This window comes from Heteronotia binoei, chromosome 6 (genome assembly GCF_032191835.1).
Source record: "Heteronotia binoei isolate CCM8104 ecotype False Entrance Well chromosome 6, APGP_CSIRO_Hbin_v1, whole genome shotgun sequence".
NCBI lineage: Eukaryota > Metazoa > Chordata > Lepidosauria > Squamata > Gekkonidae > Heteronotia > Heteronotia binoei.
In genome coordinates, this window is record NC_083228.1 from 110,332,239 (window position 1) to 110,339,534 (window position 7,296).

The window sequence follows — 7,296 nt, forward strand, 5'->3', positions numbered from 1 at the left end:
TGAAAAGGAATCTGTAGTCAACGTACAAATGTGTTGCCGATTAAACCCAATTTATTGGAATGTCTTCTGATTAATAAGGAAGGTAGCCTTCCCCACTTCCTCTGTAAACCATTCAGAAGGTGGGGAGGAAGGTGGACAACGGGGGCAGCTGCCCTGGGTCCTGTCCTGAGGGGGGCCACCATGTCAGACTGGAGAAAAGAAAGAAGCAGGCTTCTGCCAATACCACTCGCACCCATCCTGTCTGGGACTCAGGTTGCCAACTCACAGTGACATCGACTTGTGCACACTCTGTCCATGGCTTGGGTAGTTGGCTTCTGTCACTGGCACCCTCTTTCCTCACCTGGGATCAGTGCTGCCCCTTGTTGGGCCCTGGAAGTGTAGGGGCAGGGAAAGCAGCAGTGATTCTGGGGCCCCATCCTGGACTTTTGTCTAGGGTCCAAGAATCACTGAGACTGTGCCTTGAGAAAGCCCACAATAGACTGAAACACCCCCCACCCCGCAGCTTTATAGCAAGCTCTCAAGGCAAGAGACTTTGGCATTTGCATTGGATGTCAGCCTTGCTCAAGCCTACTTTAATAAGAATTTAGGGAGCCCAAACAGCGTGCCAGTAACTAACTCCCTTTTTAATAATGTGGCTACTGGCAGAGCACAGCCACAGCACTGTTCTTGGCTTCTATTAAAGTAGTAAAAGTATGCCCTCCCTGCCCTTTACATGCATGATAATGGGATGTTAATCTTAGTGATTACACATGTGTAACATGTTAGGATGCCTTCTCCCCCTCCCCATTAGATCTAATTGCATTTTAAACACTGTTCAGGAAGTGGGTTGTTGTTGCTGCTGTAGTATTGCGGGGAGATCGAATATTCCTTTGTAAATGTTGCTTTGCTACTGTAGACATCAAGCTTCATGACAAATGGCACAATTGTTTTAGGAAAATATGTCAGCAAAATCAATCCCAATGAACCCAGGATTTTTCATCCAGCACCACTACATAATAAATTTGCCCCTGCTTTTGAGCTAGCTAAAGGTCAAGGGTAAACACAAATAGATTTCTTACTGATTTACTTACTAAAGATTTGTTGCAATATGAAGTTCATTCAGATGTAAGAAGTGTGTCCTATATTGGTACACCTATGTATGTATGAACAAAAATATATAAAATGTCTATAGAGTACCAGATCCAGTTCAAGGTCTATTACAGGAGAAGACATACTGGATCTTTCAATTAAACTCACTGTCCCCAGCAGGCCTGAATAATCATTGATTACTCTTGTTTTCTATAGAAAAGGGGGTTCTGTAAATAATAATAACAATTATTATTATTAGGCTTTTCTGTAATGTCCCAGCTTTTTGTATATTCCTTTAAATATCCATGGAAGTGTAATTGAGGTTAGTCTGTGAATGTTATATTGTAGTAGGTTGTGTTAACTGAGTGAGAGGATATACTCCAAAGACTGTGCTTGTGAAATTGACTGTGTAAAGTTGTTGTACATTTAACCAATCAATTTAACACCTTCTGATTATCCCTGGCCTGAAAGACCTCCACTACACCAAAGAGCCAGTTTGATGTGGTGGTTAAGTGTGCGGACTCTTATCCGGGAGAACCAGGTTTGATTCCCCACTCCTTCACTTACAGCTGCTGGAATGGCCTTGGGTTAGCCATAGCTATCGCAGGAGTTGTCCTTGTAAGGGCAGCTACTGTGAGAGCCCTCTCAGCCCCACCCACCTCACAGGGTGTCTGTTGTGGGGGGGGGAGAAGATATAAGAGATTGTAAGCCTCTCTGAGTCTCTGATTCAGAGAGAAGGGTGGGGTATAGCTCTGCAGTCTTCTTCCCTCAAATAGGGCAAGGCCCCAGCCTGGTGAAACAGGCCTGCAAAATGGAACTGTTCCACCAGGCTTTCAGTTGAGACAATGCAGAGCCCAAACCTCCATCCTTTGGATCATTTCACTTGAAGAAAATGGCTGCTTTGGAAAGTGGACTTAATGGCATTATACCCTAGTAAAGTCTGTCCTCTTCCCAAATCCCACTCTCCTCAGCCCCCCCTCCCCCAAAATAAATAAATCTCCAGGTATTTCCCAACTCAGAACTGGTAACCCTAGTATTGTTACTATTGTGGTAACTTATTTATTTATTTATTTTTGTAAATTTGTATTCCGCCCTTTCCCACAAGTGGGCTCTGGGTGGATAACAGCAAAAGTTAAAATAATTAAAACTACAAGCTAAAACTATAAAATACAATAAAACGAATAGCATATATGTCACAGGCAACAGTTTCCATTGGGCACATTCTATATATCGGAGCCTTTGGAACCAGCTCCCAGAAGAAGTGCGGGCCCTGCAGAGCCTTGAACAGTTCCGCAGGGCCTGCAAGACCATCCTTTTTAAGATGGCCTTTGCCAATTGAATGATCGATGGATTCGCTTAAAGTGACTTCGTCATCATATTTGCTGATAGAATAGCACCAGAAATGTTGATTTTTAACTTTTAACTAGAATGTTTTAAGATTAATGCTGTTTTTAATATCTATTGTATAATTTATTGTATGGAATACTGTTAGCCAGAGCCTGCTTCGGCGGGGAGGGCGGGATATAAATAAAATGTTGTTGTTGTTATTATTATTATTATTAGTAGTAGTAGTAGTAGTAGTAGTAGTAGTACAGCAGTAGGCCCAGAGATGGAATAATAGATTAAGATAATATAGCATCATGACAGGTAAGGGAGGCCAAGCAGATGAAAATAAGGATGTCCACTGCCTCAACTAAAGGCCCAGTGGAATAGCTCTATCTTGCAGGCCCTATGAAATGGATTCAAATCAGATAGAACCTGAATCTTCACAAGGAGCTGATTCCACCAGGCCAGGGCCAAGGTCAAAAAGGTCAAGGCAAGTCAAACATCCTTCAGACCAGAGACGGTCAGAAGATGCTGCGAAGTGGAACGCAGCAATCTCTGGGGCGCATATGGGGAGAGGCAGTCCTGCAGGTATGTTGGTTCCAGGCTGCATAAGGCTTTAAATGTTAAGGCCAAAACCTTGAAGCAGATCCGGTGCACTATTGGTAGCCAGTGCAATTGGTGCAGCACTGGCCGGATGCTTGCTCATAAAGGCAATGCAGTTACCAGCCATGCTGCCACATTTTGCACCAGCTGGAGTTTCTGAGTCAGCCTCAAGGGTAAGCCTGCATACAGTGAGTTACAGTAGTCCAACCTGGAAGTGACCATTGCATGGATCGCTGTAACTAAGTCCTGGGAGGACAGGTAGGGTGCTAGTTGTTTAATCTGCCGAAGACAGTAAAAGGTAGATTAAGCAACTGCTGTGATCTGGGCCTCCATGGTTCTTCACCTTCTGGACCGGCACAAGAGGTGCAACGTCCAGGGTTGGGAGCTGGATGCCCAACTCTAACTCCCCAAGGCTCAAGTACAAAACCTCTGTTTTAGCTGGATTTAGCTTCAGACAATTTAACTGCAACCAGCCAGCTTCTAAGGGCCTGGTCAGATGATCTGGAGCGGAGTCTGAATGGCCGTCCATCAACAGATAGAGCAGATAAAACTCTATTCTGGTTTTAAGTATAGATTTTAAATCTTAACTGTTTGGATTTTAAACCCTATTTCTGTTCCTATGATGATATTATGTGACCTGTAAGCCTCTTTGACCTCGCACTGCAGGAAGGACAGGATATAAATTAAAGAAAATAAATAAAATTACAGCATGAGGGTTTGGAGCAGATTCATTGTGTATGGGGGGGGGGGTATAATCTTTATCCAGGAGCCCATGGTGGCTCTCAAAAGGTCTGCTTGGATGGGCAACCACCAAGGAAGTCCAGGGTTGCTACACCGAGGCAGGCAATGGCAAACCACCTCAGCTCATCTCTTGCCTTGAAAACCTCATGAGGGGTTCTTGCCATAAGTCAGCTGCAACTTGATGCCACTTTGCACCATCACCACCATTTGATTAATCTAAACTCAGTAGCATCTGAGCACTTCACGAAGAACTTTCCCTGATGCCTCAGAAGCCATCATCTCTACTACATCTACAAAGCAGCTGCACCAAGACAGAGATGTAGTGCTTCCGCTATCCACAACACTGCTCTACATGTCAAGATTTAAATGTGCACATTTAGTTGAAAATTAATAATTGAACCTTCTCCCTGATACATTATCATCAGCAGGTTGAAGGAAAGCAGTGATGCAGTTAACAAGTTAGACCCAGTTCACCTCCAGAGACTGGTAATTGGGTACAGAAACTTTCCCTTCTAGGTCATTCTCATCCAGCTCAGAAGGAGCTGAGCTAGATTTCGGCCCATCAGCTCAGCAGCCTGTGTCAGGTTAGAACTCCAGCGTGCCATTATATTTATCACTCCCTGACACTCAAATCCCGAATTGAAAGGGCCAGGAAAGTACAAAACTTGCATACAGTTGTGTAAACCAGATAACATAGCAAGTAGCCAACAGCAAAAGAGAGGAGGGAATGTTTGGGATGTTAGATAAAGGTAGGCAAGAATTCCACACAGATAACCACAGTGACCAGCTGCCTTAGAAGCCCCATTAACTGAAAATCTATTATTCAATCCATTCAGAACAGCTTCTGTGAAGCTTCAGTAGGTCAGAACATGAGCCGAGAACACCTTATTTTATTGCTAAGTAACCATATTCAGTTTTCAGATAGCCAGGATGAAAGGAAAGGACTGCCATGAAAGATCAGAGCACAAGCAAAAATGCGAGTCACATTCACCATACCCTGCAGAAGTCTCTCCCCTCCCCAAGTTCTCCCCTCCCCAGGCTCCACTCTCATATCTTCAGGAATTTCTGAACCCAGCATTGCAACCCTCAAGCTTGCAAACCTCCAGGTGGGGCATTGAGACCTCCCACAATTATAACTGATCACCAGATTACAGAGATCTGTTCTCCTGGAGAAAATGGCTGCTTTGGAGGGTAGCCTCTATATGGCATGCCATTATATTTCACTGACATCCATCCCCTCCCCAAGCCCTGTTCTCCCCAAACTCCTCAAATCTCCAGGAATTTTCAAATCTGGAGTTGGCAACTCTAATTCACAGAATATTTTCACTTCACAATTTCTCCCTGTCAAACCAAGGAAATATGAAGGAAGGCTTCCTTTGCAGAGGCTAAGATTTTAGGAAAATTTGAGTGCAGGTAGTTTGCTTTAAAATTGTGCACTGTATTACAGGAGTCTTGAGCTTTGAAGTTAATATTAAATGTGACAGCTAATTGCAGGGAGGGTGTGAAAAGACAAAGATTCCAGATACAACATCAAATGTCTTTTCTGGGAGTGCCAAATGTCCAACTTTGTCCAATTTCCCATGTAAAAATCTGCTGGGAAACAGGACTGAATTTAGGGGTCCCAACCCTCCCGCCCTGGCGGGGGACCCCAGGTTTTCCAGCCTCTTCCCCCGCTCCCCCAAAAAATGGAAGCGGGGGGAGGGGGGAAACGGCACCAGGGAGCGTGGGGAGCCCCCCTTCTCGGAGCCGGCGACGCCGCTGCGCGGCTGCCGCCTCTTCTCCGTAGCTGCTCCTCCGAGATGGGCTCAGCCTGAGCCCATCTCGGAGGAGCAGCTACGGAGAAGAGGCGGCAGCGCAGTGGCGTCTCCCGCTCCGCCTCTGATGTTAAAATCAGAGAAGGGGAGGGTGGAGGCAGGCCAGGAGTGTGGCGAGCCGCGAATCTGGGTCCTTTTAGGACCCAGACTCGCGGCTCGCCACGCTCCTGGCCTGCCTCCACCCCCTTGTCACCTGCTCTGTCTGCGCCGCCCCCTACTCACCGCTTGCAGGCAGCCAGGCAGGCAGGGAGAGGCCCAGCAGAACCGCGGGGGCGAAGGAATGATGCAGCTGGAACACAATGAAGCCATAGCAGTTCCACTGGGCAGACTGCAAATGCAAAGTTTCCTCTCCTTGCTTGCTTTGGTCAGTCACAAGCAAAATAGAACCCTTATGTTTGTGCAGAAAGCTCCCATCACACATCTGATGAAAAGTCCTCTCAGTTTTTCCCAACACACACAAGGACTTCACAATGTGTAAATAAGTCCTAATTTAAATGGTTTTCCAAGGAGAAATTAAATTCATAGCTGAATAGAGTTACATAACAGTGGTGCTTCGCTAATTGTGTGTCCAGGGGTGTGGTCCTCTCCCACAGTATGAAAGAGGGAGAAAGAGGCAGCAGGGCTTCAGTGTGAGGCTCACTGTACCCAGACCAAGTTTTGGGGGAAACTGCTTACATCACGCTTGGTTTGTGCTGCTTTGTTGTAGCACACAACAATTCAACAGGCCAAGTCAGAACTAGCTGAATGATGCTGTTTTGCAGGCCCATCAATGTTGGTAGCTCAAGAGGGAAGGAAACCATTCCTGTAAGATATTTGCAAAGTGACAAAACAAGTGAATCAGAAAAGATAATAGCCTGATATTAAACATGAAAAATGGGAAGGAAAAACGTAGGAAAGGGGATGCAGCTATTCAAGCAGCCTACTTAAGAACTCTTGAGTAAGTGCTGCATTTAACAAGCCTTGGGGAAAGCAAAAACCAGGCTCTCCAGCAATGTGTTTTTTAGGCATGTTTTAACAAATCATTGCAACAACCGGGTTGGGGGAACTCCCCAGCAGAAATGTCTGAAAACTAAATGTCAGATCCTAGATGGATAGAATAATACTATGGCATTAAATAGCAGATTCAACTACCAAATGACAAGAGATAGTACTTGTCAAAAAAATTCTAAAAATGAAAAGAATATACATGGGATTATTCAACAGAAGAGCTGGATTTGTTTTAGAACACACAGATGAGAAGGAGGAAGGGGAGGAGAAGGAGGAAGAGGAGGAGGAGGTGAAGAAGAGTCTCAAAGTGGCTTACAATCTCCTTCCCTGCCTCTCCCCGTAACAGACACCCAGTGTGGCAGGTGGGGCTGGGAGAGCTCTTTTGAGAACAACTCTGAGAAAACAGAAGCTGACCCAAAGTCACCCAGCTGACTGCATGTGGTGGAGTGGGGAATCAAACCTGGTTCTCCCAGATAAGAATTCACCATTCTTAACCAGTACACCAAAGTGACCATTTTAAGATTGCCCCCGCCCCTTTAGAAGGGAGACTGGCAGACATTATATTTCACTGACTGAGCATGGATATGATTGTGGCTGTCAGAGCAGGCCCTTGAAGCCTGGGCAGCATCAGGAAACTTCAAAGTGCCCATCTGGAAGACAAGTCAGCTGGGCTGTCAAGGGTGAGGAGACACTAGCAGAAGGATGGAACCTGAGTGGGCAAGCCACACATTTAAAAGGAGGCAGAGAGCAGAGTGTG